General features: G+C 48.2%; 1 long non-coding RNA gene across 1 annotated transcript in view; it reads left to right on the plus strand.

The window, feature by feature from the left end:
• LOC138165205 (uncharacterized) overlaps nt 1–18,104 on the plus strand; it is a 24,376-nt gene extending 6,272 nt beyond the window's left edge. Inside the window, exons 2-3 of the long non-coding RNA XR_011169306.1 lie at nt 15,814–15,930; nt 17,069–18,104. This is a non-coding gene — a long non-coding RNA (uncharacterized lncRNA). The remainder of the gene's footprint in view (nt 1–15,813; nt 15,931–17,068) is intronic.
• Nucleotides 18,105–19,873: the final 1,769 nt, after the last annotated feature.

Genomic DNA, 19,873 nt, shown 5'->3' on the forward strand with positions numbered 1-19,873 from the left:
CATTAGAACATAGAACACAGAATGTCAGAGCCAGGAATGATGTTAGAGCATAGAACACAGAATGACAGAGCCAAGAAATTATGTTAGAACATAAAACATAGAATGTCAGAACCAAGGAATGATGTTAGGACATAGAACATAGAATTTCTGAGCCACGTAGGACCTTGGAACCAGGGACATAGAAATATCATCTTTGGATGGAACCATAGAACAAAAAATGGCGAAGCCAATCAAAAGGATTTTAGAAAGCTGAAGCCCAGAACAGAGAAGTAATTCATCCGTTGTGATGGGTTCTGACTTGCTCTCATCTCCCCTTCTAGACTGTGAGCTCCTTGTGGGTAAAAAACACCTTTGTAATCTTCCCAGACTCCGTCTTCCACAGAATCAGTGGTGTTTTTTTCAACTGAAGGAATGCATGGAATTATGAATTTGTTATAATGAGGTGCTAATACCTGATAAAAACAAGAAGTTCTGCCTTGGGGAGGGGAGGCCTCCAAGCTTCACACCTCAAAATAACACCAGTGATGGGCTGTGGGGTGCACCGCATGGCTGGCCAGTGAGGAAAGACTGGGCTGGGGGGAGGCCTCTGTCCACAGAATAGCAGAGCTGTCAGTGACCTGGGAAAGCAGTCTGCTCAGCAGAGATTTGGGGAAACAGAAAACCCAGCTTCAGATCCTGCCCCTCTTTGTGGCTGGATTTGTAATCTCAGCCCAAGGTGACGGATGGCTTGGAACCACAGGTCCTTCACCTCTAGGTTAACAGACCTTCTTCCCTTTAATCGTTGGAAGGCTCTTAGTCAGGCCTTCTTGCCCCCTGAGTCCAATACTTTATCCACTGTGCTGCCCTAATTCCATTCAATCTGGAGGCCTCAGTGGGGCAGTGGGTAGAGTGAGGGGCCTGGAGTCATGGAGTCCACATATGGCCTCAGACACTCTCTAGCAGGGTGACCTTGGCCAGATCACTTCACCTCTGTTTGCCCCACTTTCCTCAGCTGTAAAATAGAAGTAGTAATAGCACCTCCCTCCCTGGGTTAGTGTGAGGCTTAAATGAAGTAACAAGTGCTTGGCATATAATAGGCGCCAAATAAATGCTTAGTGCCTTCCCTTTCCTTACAAGCATTTATTAAGTACCTACTTTCACTGTTGGACATTGTAAACAGAGTGATGGAGTGACTCTGGGCAAGTCCCTTAACCTTTGCTTGTCTCAGTTTCCTTAATTGAAAAATGGAGATGATAACAGCACCTACCTCACTGGGTTAGTGTGAGCTTTAAATGAGGCCATAATTTGTAAAAATGTGCCTGGCATACAGTAGGTATCAAATAAATGCTCAATCCCTTCCCTTTACCTCAAAAGCATTTATTAATTACCTAGTACCATAGTGTCCATGGGCATGTCACTTAACCTCTCTTTGCCCCAGTTTCCTCACCTGTAAAATGGGGATTATCATACCTCAAAGAGTCAAGGTTAGGCTCAGATTAGAGAGTGTTACATGAAGTGCTTGGAAAATGAAACTCATAGGAAAGTCCCTTGTTGGCAGCATAGTTGTTGTACGCCCTCCCTGCAGTGACCCAATGTCAGAGCGCTCTCGGAGGCTTCCCCCGACCCTGTGGTCCTCCTAAGGATGATGAAGAGGTGAAGAGAGGACACAGGCGGCGAGTCTCTCAAGAGCTGCCTTGCCTGGATGTTTTTCTTCATCTGCTAATTACTGTTTATATGTTTCACAGGAAGCCCACCCATGGCCTGCCTCTAATTCTCCCAGGGCCCAAGGGGCTGGTTTCCCCACTCTCTGACCTGGGATTCCGAAGGGGATCTAAGCCCTGGGATTGCCCCTGGTGCTTCTTATTTTATGCTTCTCTGTGGAAGCCTGGCTCAGGGAGTCCCACATCAGTGGTCCCGGTAGTCAGGAGGAACCCTCCATTCCTCCCCACACCTTGAGGATCATGATGTTAGGGAATCCTAGAGCATAAAAGGTGTCTGAGCATACAACTCGTACTGCTTTCCTTAAATCTCCTTAGCCTCAACAAGAAGTCAAGAAGCCTCTGCTTGAAGACTTTCAGGGACAGGGAACTCACTACCTTCCCACGGCAACCCATTCCATTCTGGGAAGGCTCCAAATGTCCCAAAGACGATCCATCCGGCCTTCCTGTCTAAACTGGCTCTTTGGAACTCCACACCCATACTGGTCCTGGCTCCGCCATCTGAACCAAGTAGGACAGATACTCCCAGCAGCCATCACGCCTCCCATTCTCCCAGTTTCTTCAATGAATGTTAGCGGTGGAGTGTGGACCGTGATGTCCATCTTGAAATACTTGAAGGGCCATCCTGGGGAGGAGACAGATGGGAGATGTGGAAGGTAGACGCAGAAGTGCAAATTTAGGCTGGACGTCAAAGGGAGGTGCTCACAGGTGGAATGGAGGTCTCAGGAGGTGCCCTGTCCCACCCGAGCTCTCTAAGCAGAGACTGGCTAACCATGTATTGGTGATCCCGTGCGATGGCCAGAGGGGATTCCGGTTCAGGTATTAGGGTCATGCTAAGGGTCCTCTGAGGTGTCTTCAGGCAGCTAGGTGGCACCATAGTGCACGGAGCACCTGGCCTAGAGTAAAGGAGACTCATCTTCCTGAATTCAAATCCGGCCTCAATCACTTACTAGCTGTGTGACCCTGGGCAAGTCACTTGACCCTGTTTGCCTCAGTTTCCTCATCTGTAAAATGAGCTGGAGAAGGAAATGGAAACTGCTCCCATATCTTTGCCAAGAAGACCCCAGATGGGGTCACGAAGAGTTGGACATGACTGAAATGAGCTCTGAGATTCTGTGGCTCCACAATCCCAATTCTTCTCTGTCAGGGACAGAGACAGAGGGGTCACTTCCTCCCGAAGTTCTTGTCCTTCTCACTCCAGCAGTCAGTTTCTCTTTGTGTGCCAGACCCATGTCCAGAATGGCTATTTTCCTTGTTGTTTTCTCTATTTCTCAAAGGAAGGAATTATCTTTAATGCAAGTCATTTGTTATCAATTATTCTGAGAGAGAGGAAGGGGAGGGAGGGGAAGAAGGAGGGGAAGAGAGAGGGGAGGGAGAGAAAGAGAAGGAGAGGATGGAAGAGAGACAGAGAGAAAGAAAAGAAAGGGAAAGAAAGAAAGGGAGAAAGAGGAGAAGGGAGGAAGAAGATAGGAGGGGAGGGAGAGAGACAGGGAGAGTCAGAGATGGAGACAGAGAAAAAAGGGAGAGAGAGAGGAGGGAGGAAGACAGAGAGATAGAGAGACAGAGGGAGAGGGGGAAACATGAGTAAAGAGAAACAGAGAAAGTGACAGAGAGAAAAGAAAGGTAGAGAGAGGTGAGAAGAGGGAGAGAGATAAAGAGAGACAGACAGACAGATAGAGAAAGAGGGAGAAACATGGAGGGAGAGAGACAGAGATAGAGAAGGGAGAGAGAGGAGGGAGAGAGAGAGGGAGAGGGCGAGACACAGAGGGAGAGAGGCAGAGACACAGAGGAGAGGCAGAGACAGCTCCAATGAGTGCTTAAATAAATCCAGTTTCCCGTCACAACCATATGAATCTCCTGTGTCAGATTTCTGATCTGTTTCAGAGACTTCTCATCTAGTGTCTCCTTCTGACCTGGTGGTATGCAGAATGCCCACTTGCATGATAATATCTGTTTAGAGCAGATGGACCCTCTAAGTGGAGAAGGTATTAAAGCGCCCCCAGCCCCTTGCGCTCAGCAGTGGTTGGAGATGCACAAGATAGACAAACTTATTTCTTGCTGGGGAGGTACCAGTAGCTGGACTCGGGGGCTCAGGAGAGGCTTCCCACAGTAGCCAGTACTTGAACTGACCTCTGAACAAAGCTGAGTACTCCAAGAGGCAGGGGTGACCAGGGGGTGATACTGTGGTTGGGAATTGTTACAGGAGCAAATAGATGGACCCTCCCTTTCCAGAAGCAGGTTTGGTGCTGGTTTCAGAGTAGAGAGCAGCGGAGTAGGGCTAGGGGTGTGGAGGTGTATGTCTGCAGCTGCTTTGGCAAAGGTGGCTGCAGAGTGAAGTACAGCATTTGAGGCAAGATGGGCTCCTATATGAAGGATGGCAGCCATGTGACTGGAGACAAAGGAGCAGATAACAAGAGATGCAGAAGAAAAACTACCAGGATTCCCAACTGAACCAATGTGGAGGTTGGGGTGAAGGAGAGAAAAGTTAAGAAATTCTCTGAGATGGTGGATCTGGACGGCAGGAAAGGTGGTGGTGCCCTTGATAGAAGTAGGGAAGCTGGAGAGAAATAGGAAGGTAAGAGCTGGATACATGGGAGCTGATGAGATCAGCAAAGGAGAGAGTATAGAGCAAGAGGCCCCAAGAGGAGTCTTGGGGATCCTCGTGCTCAGGGGTGGGAGATGGGTGAAGATCTACTAAAAGGATCTGAAGGAGCTGCCAGACAGGAAGGAGAACTGAGAGAGCAGGGCCATGGATGCTCAGAGGGGAGAGAGTCTCCAGGAGGAGAGGGCAGTCCATAGGGTCAGAGGCTGCAGAGAGGGCGAGGAAGATGAGAACCAAGAAAAGGCCATTGGATTTAGCAAGTGAGAGACGGTTGATAACTTTGGAGGCAGCAATTTCAACTGAGTGATGAGGGCAAAAACCATATGACAAATTATTGAGGAGTGAGAAGAGAGGAAGTGGAGGTGGCCAGGCTGGGCAGCTTTCTTCTAGGCTGGCCGAGAAAAGGGAAAGAGATTATAGAGTGAGAGCTTGGGGGGATGGGAGGGTCTAGTGAAGAGAATTTCTTTTAAAGATAGGGGAGACATGGCCATGTTTGTAGACAACAGAGAAGGAGCCAGTAGATGAGGAGAGACTGAAGCCTAGAGAGAAGCAATGACTGAGGAAAGATGGAGGACAGAAGAAAAGCATAGTAAGCTCCCCGAGGACAGTGATGGGTCCATTTTTGTTTTTGCAACCCCAGTGCCTAAGACAGTGCCTGGTTCTTAATAAACAAATGCTTTTTGTATGTTAGCCCTGGCAATCGTTTAGTACAAATCAGATAATGCAGTAAAGGGCTTGGTAGACCTTAAAGTGTTAAGAAAAATGAAGTCAGCAGAGAGGACCCTGGGAGACAATAGCCAGCAATAAAACCAATGAATGTCTTTACACAGATGTAGAAAGAGTCGGTAATGAACAGGGTGAACTAGAGATATGATACAAGGAGGCAAAGGCACTAGTTATGGGGTCAGAGGACATGGGTACAAATCCTGTGGAAAAAATTTCTTTGTTCCTTCCTTCCTTCCTTCCTTCCTTCCTTCCTTCCTTCCTTCCTTCCTCCCTCCCTTCCCTCCCTTGCTCCCTTCCTTCCTTCTTCTCTTCCTTCCTTCTTTCCTCCCTCATTTCCTTCCTTCCTTTTTTCTTTCCTTCCTTCCTCCTTCCCTCCCTCCCTTCCTTCTTTCCTTCTTTCTCTCTTTTTTCTTTTGGTCCAACATTTCCTCTTCTGTAATAGGAGAGAGCTACTCTAAGGTTCTGTCCAGCTCTAGAACACATTGTATGGCTGGTCCATAGTAAGCACTTAATGTATGCCTGCTGACTGATTCCAAACTTGAAGTCCTAGGTATTACTGGAACTTGACAGAGTGAGGCTGCCCCTCTGCACCCGGTGGGACTGAAGTTCTGGGAGGGCCCTTAATTCACTTTGTTCTGAAAGAACAGGCCAAATCACCAGGATCTTCACTGTCTCTGTGCCAGGACCCCTTTTTGCTGGCCTTTATCTTTTTCAGTGAAGATATTTCTCAAGCAATAGACCCAGATCCTCCAACTTCTGTGACTCACAGTGTCCCCTCTGAGGCTGAGCAGGTCCATCTCAGGGTCACTGTCCAGTCACCTGGGCTCAGGCAAAGGAATATAAGACAGAAGGAGTGGCCAAGGGCCCGGGTAGAAGCTCACCTAGCTGAGTATTCTTGCTATGCCTACCATGTGTCAGCTGCTATTATATGGCTGGATTGAGGGAAGGGTGACCTGCAACCATCCCCCCTCCACTAGTGAGAAGGTTAGACTGCAGGCAGGATGACACATCTACAATGAAACAGCTGCACGACATGGTGGGCAGAGTATTGAACTTGGGAGTCAGGTTCAAATCCTGCCTCCGACACATATTGCTGTGTGACCCTGGGCAAGTCACTTAACCTCTGACTGCTTCATTTTCTTCATCTATAAAAATAGGGCTGATAGCAGCACCTGCTGCCCAGGGTTGTTTGAGGATCAATGCTTTGTAAACCTTAGGCACTCTATAAATGCTGGCTATTATTATTGTTAATCACAGCTGATAGCAGGTAACTCCCTTTTACAGGTCCAAGGATTCAGAGGCTCTTTCTGCTCAGTGACTAATAAGGGAGTTGTTTACTTCCTTGTCCCTGTAAATGCCCTGCAGCACATGTGATCAGCCAGAAGCAACGCAGGGCTTCTGTATCCCTAGATCCCCAACACTGGGCAGGTACATGTGGTTAGCCAGAATTGGGCAGGAAAGTTTGGTGGAGTCTCTGTGTAAATTAGGGTTACACATCTTCTTTTTAACAGACCTGTTGTCTCTTCCAATAAGGCAGAGACAGTTTCTTTTTTGTCTTTGTATCTCTAGTGAATTCACTGTTCTTAGTACACAGCAGGTGTCTAATAAGTGCTTGTAGATTAAGTATCTTGCCTAGGGTCACCTGTAGGGCTGAGTGGCAGAGCCAGGATGTTTCACCCAGGTCCTCATACTCAAGGGCTACATGGTGCTGCCTTCCCATATCCCACCCTAGCTTTCATGTCCTCCCTGACCCTTCTTTTCTCCAGGGAAAGAGAATAAACCTTTGTTAAGCTTCTGCCATGTTCCAGGCACTGTGCTAAGCACTTTGCAAGTTTTATCTCATTCTCCGGGTTAAATATTCCTGGACCCTTCTATTAATAATAATAGCTAGCATTCATACAGCATCTGCTAAACCAGGCACAGGGAAGCCAGGTGGTGCATTGGAGAGAGTGCCAAGCCTGGAGTCAGGAAGACTCATCTCCCCAAGTTCAAATCTGGCCTCAGACACTTACTAGTGGTATGACCCTGGTCAAGTCACTTGACCCTGTTTGCCTCAGTTTCCTCATCTGTAAAATGAGCTGGGGAGGGAAATGGCAAACCGCTCTAGTATCCTTCCCAGATGGGAAGTAACCACAAAAATACAAGCACTGTGATGAGTACTTTTCAAATATTATAAATATTATCTCATTTGATCATTACAAGAATCCTTTGAGTGGGTGTTATTATTACCTCCATTTTATAATCTGAGGTAGACAGAGGTTAAGTGATTCACCCAAGGTCACACATTTGAATTTGAGTTCATGTCTTCCTGATTCTAGGTCCACTGCATGGCTTTGCTGCCCGTGCCTTAGACTCAGAGACCGCCACCATCCTGGCTGACCCGCTCTGGACACACTTAGGCTTATCAGTGACCTCCCGAACCCATGTCACCTCACATGGAACATAGTACTCCTGATTGTGGTCTGACTGGGGCCAAGAACAGGGAGACCCTCTCCCTCTTTATTCCTGGAAGATGGGCCCCCCAACAGAGGCCAAGAAAGCCCAGGTGTCTCAGTTGCCACATCACACTAAGGCCAACGTAACCTCTTCCCACATACTGGAATCAATACCAGAGAGCAACCGCAGCCAAATCATCAATAGTCCTCCCACCACCTGTTCTTTCTGATCTCCCATAAATCTCCAGGAGGTCACAGCACAACATGGACAAAGGGGGCACACCCTGCACAATTCAGGCCAGAACTGGGAAATAGGAGGAGAGCAAGAATGCAAATCCTGTCCAAGGAAAACAAAGCCAGACTCATCTGGCTAAATAACTCAGTAGGGGCTGACTCCCCAAGAAAAGAGCCAGGCCCACTAAAATCTCTGAGATCTGAAGGTGTCAGGTGCCAAGGAGGAGGGGACACAGGAATATGGGGCCCCAGCATCCAGGCATCCTTGGACAGCCAAGGATGAAAGTGCAATACCAGACGACTGGCCTGGGCAGATGCCCAGCTCAAAGATTAGAACCGTTTCTGGCCCCCACATTTTAGGAGAGATGTGAAAAAGCTGGAGAGTGTCCAGAGGTATAGGACCTTGCTGCATAAGGATCATTTGGAGGAACTGATATTTAACTTGGAGACTTCAAGCGCATGTGGGGGATGAGAGATGAGACTTTTTCATTTGGCTTCAGAAAGCAGATGTCAGACCAGCTAGGGGAAGGACCAGAGAGGCAGCTTAAGACCTAGTAGAAGGAAGAACTTTCCAGTCTGAGGAGCTGTCCCAGGGAGAATGGGCTGCCTCAGGCACTCACTAGAGGGCTTCCTCTGAGAAGGGGAGATGGCTCTCTGGGGCATGTTGCAGACAAGATTGTTTTTCACTTATGGGTTTAGACTAGAATCCTTATGAGGTTCCTTCAAGCTCGAGTTTCTAGAATTCTGAGGACATGACGACTGACTGTCAACTAGCCTTTTACTACCATGGACAGAGCAATCTTTGAGAAGAATGGCCTTTTACTAAACCTTGTTGGGTGGGGGCACGCCTTTATAATGTGAGATTAGTAGTTGGAAACTCCCCTTCTCACCTCTACCCACCCCCCTAATAACCCCAAACTTAAAATAGTCTCCCATAAACAGAAACCGAATGACTGACATTATTCCATTAGGGACTCATTTCTTTGGCATTGTTCCTTTCTTGCATCTTAATGTATTCTAGGATCTAGGGTTGGAAAGGACCCTAAGATCATCTACTCAGCCTCTTCTCATTCTACAGGAGGAGAAACTGAGACACAGAGAGGTATGATGTAAAGCTATAAAGTGAGGAAGTTTTCCCAGTTTTAGGATGAAAAGAGTTGCGGTGCCTACCTCCCTGAGTCATAGGGTCATCAGGGTCCACGTAACATATACAACCCACAGCTGGGTTTTAGAGAGGTCAAGTCACACAGCTGCTATGTGTCATAGGCTGGATCTGAACCCATATCTTTCCTATCTCCAGGTCCAGTGTCACTCTCTGAACTTCTCTAACAGGAATACTTTGAAGAAAAGGGCATCGTGGGGAGGATCCTGGCCTAGGAATCATAAACAACTGGGTTCAAATTCAGCCTCTCGAATTTACTGGCTGTGTGACTACAGGCAAGCAACTTAACCTTTCTGAGTTTTGGGGTTCCTTCTAGGGCTTAGGCTAGGTCTCAGCTGGGCTGCTTCCCCTGGGTGAGAGGAACAGTGGGGATGGGGTCTTGGATCCAGTCTTAAAGGCAGGAGGGCTTCTGCCCAAGACCCCTGGGATGCTCCTAGGTGAGTCATCAGCAGCATAGAGGGAGGCTTAGCTTGTCAGGACCAGGTAAGAGGAAGAGGGGAACTGAGGAAAGGCAGAGGAGACACAGCTGAATCTTTAAAGCCCTCTTGTCAGCAGGGATTGAAGGCTGAGGGGCCCAGGCCAGACACCATCAAGCTGCTTCCTGAATGCCCTCCCCCCACCCCACTCCACCCCCATATCCTGCCCAATCTCTCAGGCCTTCTCTCCTCTTCTCCCATCAGTCATCTCTTATTCTTATTATCTCTTATCTGTCATTCTTATTCTCCTGCTAGTTTGGGAAGCTCTGTGAGGACAGGGATGATGCCTCAGCTAAGCTGTCTATCTCCCTTAGTGCTGAGTGCCAGGCTCAGAGCACAGTAGGGGCTGTTATTGCTGCTGCTATTGCTGGAATGGATCCTGCTATTGCTGCTGCTGCTGCCACCCGAGAGCATATTGGCATGTCTGTTTTCCCACCCAAATGTTCTCTTTCCATCTTTTATTGTATAAAACCCCTCTAATTAATAGCAGGTTCCCCTCCAGAGGGCAGCTTCTCCCTTGAGTTTTAGGAGTCATTCTATAGGTGACTACTCTTATTACAATAACTCATAAGCCCCCACCAAGTGCTTCTCATGAACAATCTTCCAGGAGATCTAATTAGCAAAGGGATTCACTAAGATCGTTGATTAAGTACAAAACGTTTCCTACAAAAACTTGGTGCTTACCCTCCCACAAATACATGGTGTCCATGGGAAAGTGTTGTGCCCAAACCCAAACTGATGATAACATAGCAGTGAAGTGCACATGTGGGACCCGCGTGCAACAGAAGTAACTTAGGACTCCTGGAACTCCAGGGCCGGGAAGTCTTCACTCTTTGTAGAGCCATTCCATAGCTCCCCTTGTACTAAGCCTCTCTGTTGGGAAGATTGCTCAGTGAGAATCCTGTCTTATTCCATGGCTGGCTCTCTTCTCTTCTTCCAGGTGTCTTTTCCTTGAAGTTGTTTCTTCCCTTAGACGAATCATTCTGTATCTATGTCTGTCTAGAATGTCCATCTCTGCTTTCACCAGACGCAGTGACTCTTCCTGGTTCATGACCTGGATTATGAAAGGGCAGGTTTACTTCTGTTATATACAGGCCCAAAGGGACAGGATTGATTCAGCCACTCATAAGATATTTCTTTTGTGGCCTTGGTTGCCTTCATCCAATGACCAGTCCCCTCTAATGTTCTCAAGCTTCACTCATTGTTGTGAGGTTGAGGGAAAACTCCTTAGTATTCCTTTTATTCATTATATTCATAACATATACAATATATAAATAAATGTAATATATTTTATATTGTATATAATATATATGAACATACATTCATCATTATATTCTGAGCCCTCTGTGACTACTTCAGCTGAGCTGGTGAGAACTTCCTCTCTTATATGATTCTTTCTAATTTGATGCGTGTGAGGTGAAACAGCAGAGTGTTTTATTTTGCATATTTCTTATTATTGTTTATCCGTCAATTTATTGAGTCAACAAATGGTGAATGATGGAGGCAGCAGGGTACATTAAAGGGGACCCGATTTGGAGGCTTCTGGCCCTGTCCCTGACACTGACTTGCTTTGAGATCTCAGAAAGCCTTTCACCTTTCTGGGCCTCAGTTTCCATGTCTGTTTAATGAGAAGATGACTTTCAGGACAAATAGCCCTGGAAGGTCTCTGGTGGGTCATCTAGCCTGAATCCTTCATTTTTTAGATGGGGAAACTGAGGCCCAGGGAGATGAATCACCTTAGCCAAGGTAACAAGCAGCAGTACCAAGAATTCAGAATCCTCTGATTCCAAATGATGCCTGGTTTTGATGTGGTTTAAGGGGTTCAGGGACCCCTCAAGAACGGAAGTACTCTGAAGGGTTGTCTGGAATGAATTCATGGATTCAAGCATTCTTTAAGTCAAGGTGGAAGAGGTTTATTGTAATGCCAATATGGTGGGCAGAGCTCCCAGAGGAGCTTGCCACCCAACAGGAATGATGCTAAAGCTTATATAGAAAAAGTGTGGATTATCTGGTAGATATGCTTATTAGGTGATGATTTACAACCTTGGTCCCAGGCATTATTCACTACTGGAAACTGGGGGAGGGGTTTGTCAGGGGTGTATTTTTTGGTCTGTTTGATCTATAGCAAGATAGCTTTGAGAACTGATGTCTATAGTTTGACCTCTGGATTCAATATGATACCTTTGGAAATCAATACATGATAATTCTGTGGTTACAAGATGTAGTCCTAGTATTACAAGAGAATTTCTTCAGAGGTCAGCTGGTTCTTGTGATGGGGAAAGATAGCTTGTCTTACTGGGGCCCACTCATGAGTTATTGCTAGGCAGAGTGTCCTTGGGCTGGGGAGAAAACTGTCTGGGATGGTGTTTTGAAGCTAGGGAGAAATGCTATCTTGGAATTGGGGTCCAAGCACCCCAACATTCCATAAGTTTCACAATCTGTTTCAGTTCATCACAAAGGAGCCAAAAAAGGGAATAGACCCCAGGTCCTAACATTGAAGGTACAGCTGGCTCCTGGCATCTCCTTACCTCTTAATCTCACTCTGCTGACTCACCATTAAGGATGGGCTGAGTGCCAAGCACAGTCCCCTCTTACCAGCTTGTGGCCCCTCAAGAACTCAGTGAAGTGAAGCCTCTGGGATGGGAAGTCAAGTAAGAACTTTGCAGATCTTAAAGAGCTAGGTTGCTCAGTGATTAGCGAGCTGGGCTTAGGACCAGGAAGACCTGAGTTCAAATCCAGCCTCAGGATCATCTTAGCTGTGTGACTCTGGGCAAGTCACTTAACCTCTCTGTTTGCTGGTTTGCCATCTGTAAAACAGGTAAAATAATAGCACCTCCTCTCAGAGCTTACGTGAGGTTCAAACAAGACAATAATTACAAAGTGCTTAGTACAGTTTCTGGAACATGGTAAGTTCTATACAAAAGCTATCTCTTGTTATTGTTATTATTAGAAGTTAACTTCAAGGGCGACCCATTCCACTATTGAATGGATAGGAAATTTCTGATTATGTCAAGCTATGACCCCATGACTTCTGCAATAATAATAATCGATCCATCAATAAACATTCATTAAGCCTCTACTGTATACCAGATACTATGATAGGCACTGGTAGTACCAAGACAAAAATGAACCAGGCCCTGCCCTCAAGGAACTTATGGTCCATCAGGAAAAACAACATGTGCAAATATAAGCATATATAAAACAGATGCATAATTAATACAAGGGAAAGGAACAAGCATTTATTATGTTCCAGGCACTGTGCTAAATCTATTACAAATATTATCTCATGTGATCAAAGCAATGGGAGGGAGGGGCCGTAACTTCTGGGGATGTACCAAGAAAGGTCTCCTGTTGGTGATGACCCTTAAGCTGAGCTCTGAAGGAAACTGGGGATTCTAAAAGGAAGTGAGAAGCAATTACATTCACGGTATGGAGCACAGCCTGGGCAAAGGTGTGGAGGCTGGAAATCCAATGTCATGTGTGAATAATGTAGTAAGTAAATGTAGCAAGGCTGGCCCCAAAAGTGCATGGAGACAGAAAGAGGACTTTGTATTTGTGTGTGTGTGTGCGTGTGTGTGTGTGTGTGATTGGAATCCATTGGTGACTTTTCAGCAGGGGAATTGCATGGTTAAGCCCAGGCATCAGGAACATCCCTTTGGCCTCTGTGAGGAAGCAGGTTTGGAAGGGGTAGGGGGTCAGGGTGGGGACAGAGACTTCTGTGGGGAGACCATTTCAGTAATAATCCAAATGAGAGGGGATGAGAGTCTGACTTGGGTGTCCCTGGAATAGAAGGAGGAGGTCATAGGTAAGAGAATCAGCAAAAATCATCCTTAATAAGAGAATTTGTTCGTAAAACCTGGACTCAGTCAAAGAAGCTGCACCCGAGGACCTGGAGGGTCACATGTGGCCTTGAGGCTTTGCCCCAAGGTACCAGATGTCCAGGGCACTGACTTCAGAGCCTGGGCAGCACTAGTCTCCACCCAACAGAATTTAGCTCCTAGTTATCACCACTAATTGGGTCAAGTCACAGGCTACCAGACTGGGGGGAGGGAAAGGCTCCTCTCCCCTCCCCATGCTCTTCCCCTGACCCCAAAGCACCACAGCCTCTCCAGAAGTGCCCAGGAGCTGGGATCCCAGACATCCTGTTCCTCACCTCTTGGGCCCCTCTTTAAGTCATTTGCCTTGTGCATGGTGCCCTGTGGGGTAAAGATCCTTTGTGGGCTCCGATCCATTACCCTTGGAAGAGGGATTATACTCACTCTGCTAGGCCTCAGAGAGCAGAACAAGGGTACAGGCACGTGGGGGTGGGAGGGGAGTCATAGGCAAAAGCATTCCGAGTGAGTGTGAAGAAAGCATTTTCCTTAGAAAATCGGGGCTGTTCCAACATGTAATCAGCTGGCCCGGGAGATGCCAATGGAGGCTGGTTTCCCCACTGCCCTACTGCCCACCCCCCCCACTCTGAGGCAGGGAGGTTGCCTTGGATCCTGTGGATGTCCCTCCTAGCTCAGTGTCTGAGGCAGATGGGAGGGAGAGCCCTGGTATGGCTCCTTGCTGCCACCCTACCCTGAGCCCATGGGTTAGGGGCTACTCTAAGTCCAAACTGACTGGACACAGGCCTGCCAGTTCCTGGGAGCCAGAGTTCTTCCCAGGATCGGTCTGCCTATTCTCAGGGACATTCATGGGGTCCTAGATGATCAGAACTGGGATGTGGGAGGCAATCCAGCTACACCTTCAGAAGAAAAAACACGGGCAGGGCCTTGATGGAGGGCAGGGCAGGGCTGGGGACGCAACCACAGTCTCCTGTCTCTGGGTGCTAGGCTCTGACTGTGCCAGCCCTCCCTTTGAACAAGGGGCTCAGGTCTAGCTTCCCAGGCAAGGGGGGAAGGCGGCCACATTCTCTGGGCACCAGTCCAAGCTGGGCTTTGAGAATGGGAGCCTTGCCCTATCAATCCCCAGGCCACAGGAATGCTCATCGACTTAATAACTTCCTGTGGGGGGAGGCTTTCAAGTCAGGCCGCCTGGCAGTGGGGTGGAAGAGGGGGGCCCAGGGCTGCCTGGCCATCCCCTCCTGGACTGGCCCTGGGGAGCCCTTGGGGAGCCCCTCAGGCAAGGTGGACTGAGCCAGCCTTCCAGGCCCGGGCTGGGAGGAGAAAATAATAATAGTAATAATACCCCACATCTATATGGCACCTGGGTGGTAGAGGCCATCATTGTCCCCATTTTACAGCTGTAGAAACTGAGCTAGAGACAGGAAAATGAAAAGGGAATAGGGGAGGGGACTTCCAGACCCTCTCTCTCTGTCCCCACTTCATTCCCAACAGTCTGGTGTAGAACAAAGGGCCCTGCTTGTCCAGGACTCAAAGATCCAAATACTGACTCTCCTAAAACGCTACCCTCGCTTCCCTTCTCTGGCTTCCTCCACGATAGTGGAAATCCCACTTTGTGCAGCAGGCCTTCCCCATCCCTTCCTTTGCCTGTTCCCTCCCTCCAAGGCAAGGGTTTTTAATTTAGGGTACGAAGACCTCCCCATGGATTTCAGGGAGTCCATGAACTTGGATAGGAAAAAAATACCCCCTTCATTTGCATTAGCCTTCCTTTAAAATTGAGCATGTTTTAGGGAATGCAGGCAACCAAACTTTATCCTGAGAAGGGTCTGTCCATCTCACTAGGCTACAAAGGGGTGTCCAAGACACAGAAATGTTAAACGTCCCTTCCTGAAACTTAGCTCCCCCTTACTCTGTGCTGTCCGTATCTTCGATGTACAGAGCTGGTTACAAGTAGTCTCTGCCATTAGGGAGTCCTCTCCCAGAGGGCAGGGAATGTGCTTTTTGCCTTCCCTCCTGGCAAACACTTAAAAATAAATACTTGTGAACTAACCGATGGTGGTTAGATAACTTTGGGGGAGTTACTGTGACTCTCTGATCCCCTGATTCTTCATCTGTAAAGTAAGAGTGAAGACAGGCCTGGATTTGGCATCCCAGAACATAGGTTTGGGTTCTGACTGCTCCTTGGTTGCTGTGTGGCCACAGGTGAGTGAACTAGCTTCTCTGGGCCTCAGCCTTTTCATCCATAAGTAGAACTGGGTGGATTCATTGGTCTAAAGCTTCCTGCTAGGTCTGGCGACTTGCGTCTCTTTGATCCCTAGGACTGTCCCTAGGCTCCCTCACCTGGTGGTCCCATTCCGCACCCAGGGGAGGCCTCAGTGTGGGTGTGGGTGTGACAGGATGGGAAGGAGCACTCTTTGTTCTTCCTCTCACAGCCTTCGGAAGGAGGAAGCAGGAATGAGAGATGTTTTCTTCTCCAGCTTTGAAAGAAGGAAAGAAAGTGATTACAGGGGAATTTCTGGGGCTGAGAGGGAGGCCACCCCAAGAGCCTGGCACGTGCCTCCCATCCCTCCCCCACTTAATTATCTTGCATATGAGGCAGCTTTGCCAACACATGTAATTAGCAGGGTAATTAAAATACTGTCATTCCGCCTTAGGTGGTGTCGGCCTCCATTTCTCCAAGAAGCCTGGAAAGCAGCCCAGAGAGACAGGAGCAGACCTTGCAGCAAGAGAGACTGAGGATAGACTTCAGAGAGGACTGACTTCCTGGAGAGGTGAGAAAGCCATAGAATAGATGGGGAATAGTGAAATGGGCTGCCCTCCTGGAGGGGAAAGAAGGCTGGAAGTCCCAGCTCTATTCTTCTGGGCTCTGTGACCCTGGAGAAGACATTTCCCTTTCCTGGACCTCAGTTTCCCCATCTGTCACGTGAGAGAATTGTGGGAGAGTGGGAAACATGTGGGATTTGGAGTCAGGGGAACTGGTTCAAATTCTGACTGTGCTGATTACAGCCTGTGGGGAAGTCAATTCATCTCACAGAGACTTGGTTTCCTCACTTGTGGAAGGGCAGGGATGGCTGTTAAGATCTTCCCCAGTTTTAAATCTCTCCTATGATCCTGCTGGGGTTTTTCTATCAGCCTACCCCACCCTGAGCAGGCAGAGGCTGCCTCAACGGGGGCTCTGGACTTGCTTGTCTGTCTTTCCCAAAGGAAGAGCGGTCAGTATCTTCTAGCCCAGTCCTCCATTTCCCGAATGAGAATGCAGAGGCTTCCAGGGATTTCTCACACTCCCTGTGAGGAGGCAGAGTGGGCATTATTAGCCCTACTTGATAATTGAGGGAAATAAGGCCATTGAGGTGATACAGAATGTAAGTTCTTGAAGGCAGGGACTGTGGCACATCGTAGACCTGTAATAGATTTTATTGATAAAAATTACTAAAGAATCTCCCACCTCCACACCTTTGCATAGGTTGTCCCCCAGGTAAACCCTCTTTACCTTTACCTGTCAGAGACTCTAGTTCTCTTCAAACTCAGGTACCCCTTCTTTTGCTGATGCCCTTAGTTGGGAGTGTTCCCCAACCCTTCCCAAATTACCTTACAATTCCACATCTTTGTAAACGATATATTCCCCTTGGTGGAAGGGAAGCTACTTAGAGGAGGGAATATTAGTGCTGTATGCAGGTTTCTGCTCATCTAGGATGGCAAGTGACTCAACTAAGAGACATACCCCTGCACCTGTCTTGAAAGGTAGTGAGCTCCCCATCACTGCAGGTCTTTAAGCAAAGGTAGAATGCTTACTAGGGGTGTTGTGGAGAGGATTCTTATTTGAGGATGGACTGGACTATGTGATCTCTAAAATTCAGGGTGATCTGTCTCCTCGAGGGATGACCTAATCACATTTTATCTTGTATTCAGCTCATCAGGGAGTGCTTTCAGAAGCTTTAGAGCCCGAAAGGGCCTTGGAGATGTGCTTCATTTTTCAGAGAAGGAAGGTGAGTCCCGGATAAGGGGATCGGATTATTTGAGATTTTTCAGGCATTACTGGGGAGATGGCATCCAAACCTAAGTCTTCTGGGGATACTTGGGCTAAGAGACTCCATGTGCACTTTTGGCTCCTAACCTAAGAGGATGTGGCCAAGCAGACAAAGCCTGGGCAACTTGACCTGAGCATTACCTACATGGCAAACCTGGGAGTTTGCAGGCGATTGTCCTTGCTGGTGGAGAAAACGATTGCCTGAGGTTCTGTGCTTGTATGGAGTTGGTAGGAGAAGAGCTCCTGTGCCTGCTTGTGTCCTCCCACCGAGGCATTCTGCAGAAGAATTCTGCATTCTCCATTTTTCTGGGCTGCATGAGGATTAGGCCATGGCTAGCCTGGTGCAGTTGGAAGCCCTTTGGAATCAGGAGAGGTTTCGGTGGAGAGAATGCTGGATTTGGAGTCAAAGGACCTGAGTTCAAATCTTCTCACTGTTGTGGATCTTCCAGATCATCAACTTTGGACACCCAATACCTCCCCAACTTCCTCAGCCTTCTCTCCTCTCTAATTGGATAGAGTAACCTCTATAGAGGGCTGGAATGTAGACTTTCCAGCACATTCTTTATTCCCTACCCACAGCTCTGCTTGGTTTCACTTGCACAGAACATGGTGCCCTCATGCTGGTGTCCTCTCCCGCTTCCAGGTTTCTTCTGTATGCTGTCTTCCCCCATTAGATTGTAAGCTCCTTGAGGGTAGAAACTGCCTTTTTTAAAAATTTGTATCCCCAGTTCATATGGTGGGATCTTAATAAGTTTTTACGAGTTGCATTGAATTGTGTAGCCTTATGACAGTCCCTTGACCTCTTGGGGCCTTGGTTTCCTCATTTGTAAAATGAAGGTGTGAGTTAGATGGCCTCTGAGGCCCCTGCCACTCTGAAAATCTCTCTTAATCGAAGATCCCTGGGAGGAGGAGGAAGGGACTTGGTACATGGTTGTGGCAGACATCCTGGGAGCCAAGCAGACCCAGAGGCCTCCAATAAGTGGGTTCCATGATGGGTGAGGTTCAGAAACTAGGTTACCTTGAAAGCCCTTAAGAGACCATGACAAGTTTTGAAGGTAAGTGGGTGACATGGGAAGCAAGACTCAGGGGTGATGTCTAGCACCCTTGGCAGGGCACCTGGGGAGGGGGGAGGAGAAGGCAAGACCCTTGCTCAGGCCCTGCCTCCAAGCCCTGCCCCCCCAGAGCCACAACTTATTCTGTGAGCCCTAATTAATCGTGACCAGTGCACATCCTGCCTGATAACATAGACTTGGTGTAAGGAGAAGGCCCAGATGTGGGTCATTCAGACTCAGCATTTTTTACCCCCTGGTTTTTTCCTTGTGGGCTTCTCAACTATCACCTAGATCATCTATACAATGGGAGAGGGAAGTCTCTTTTCTTCCTGCTCCTTCCCTTCATCTTTCTTTTCCCCTTTCCCTAGTGTGGGATTCATCAAGAATCTCAGAGTTTAAGAACTTGGAGGGACCCTAGAACAGAGAAGAGCAAAGCTGAGAGAGTTCTTAGGACAAGAAACACAGAACATCTGAGCTGAGAGAGGCCTTAGAACAGGGAGTGTCAGAGCTGGGAAGGGACTTAGAACAGGGAGTGTCAGAGCTGGGAAGGGACTTAGAACAGGGGATGTTAGAGCTGAGAGGGGACTTAGAACAGGGAGTGTCAGAGCTGGGAGAGGCCTTAGAACAGGGGATGTCAGAGCTGGGAGGGGCCTTAGAACAGGGGATGTCAGAGCTGGGAGGGGCCTTATTGAGTTTCAGAGTTAGAAGTGGGACCCAAGATGTCAGATTGCATCCCTGTACCCCCACCCCCACCCTATCTTATAGGTCTGAACACAGGCACAGAGAAGGGGAGTTTCCATCAGGTTCTGGCCCCAGACACCAAACGTTGCCCCCTCCTCGCTGCACATCCATCAGGCAGTGACGGGTCACCCCCACTATCCTAGTTATTTAGTGAAATACATTTCATTCTGAGTAGTTAGAGATAAGACCAGCTCTCCCAGGCAGGAATTGATAGGGGGCTTAGAGCCAGAGATAAGAGGAGGCTGGAGCAGGAACCACAGGGGTGGGGCTGCTGGGGGGGGGCACTGGAAGGTTAGCTAAACAACCCCTAAAAATAGCAGCTGGGAGGAAAAGCCCAGGCAGCCATGAGTATCTGTGACTAGGGGAGAGGGACCTCGGGAGCTTGCAGGAGTGTCACCGGGGTCATGTCTACAGCTTCATGTTAGCAATGGGGTTACACTCCGGGGCTGCACTGGTGGGGGAGGGGTTATTGGGGCTTAATGGAAAGGAGCTGAGATCTCTATACATCCTATGGGCCCAAGGTCACATGGAGAATAAGTAGCAGAGCCACAACAAAACCCAGGTCTCCTCTGCCCCAATCAGGGAGCCTTCCCCAGACAGCAGAGTTCCTCCTTTCTCTGCAGTAAAGGTACAATGTTGTCTGACCAGACACCAGGTCTGCCCCCAAACTCACTCGATGGGAAATGTCCTCAAGTCCCTTCCTCTCCCTGGACCTGGGCTTTCTCAACAAAATGAGGAAAGTTGCACCTAGATGATCTCTGAGTTCCTTCTCTAATTTTGAAAACCTTTGTTCTTTATTCTAAGCTCCCCCCTTACCCAGCCCTCTCTGATATTCCCTGTTCTAAGACCCCTCCCAGCTCTGACATCCCCTGTTCTAAGGCCCCTCCCAGCTCT

The sequence above is a fragment of the Petaurus breviceps genome, unplaced genomic scaffold, assembly GCF_028583685.1.
Source record: "Petaurus breviceps papuanus isolate PSGF00001 unplaced genomic scaffold, PetGlider_PUasm1.0 208, whole genome shotgun sequence".
Classification (NCBI taxonomy): domain Eukaryota; kingdom Metazoa; phylum Chordata; class Mammalia; order Diprotodontia; family Petauridae; genus Petaurus; species Petaurus breviceps.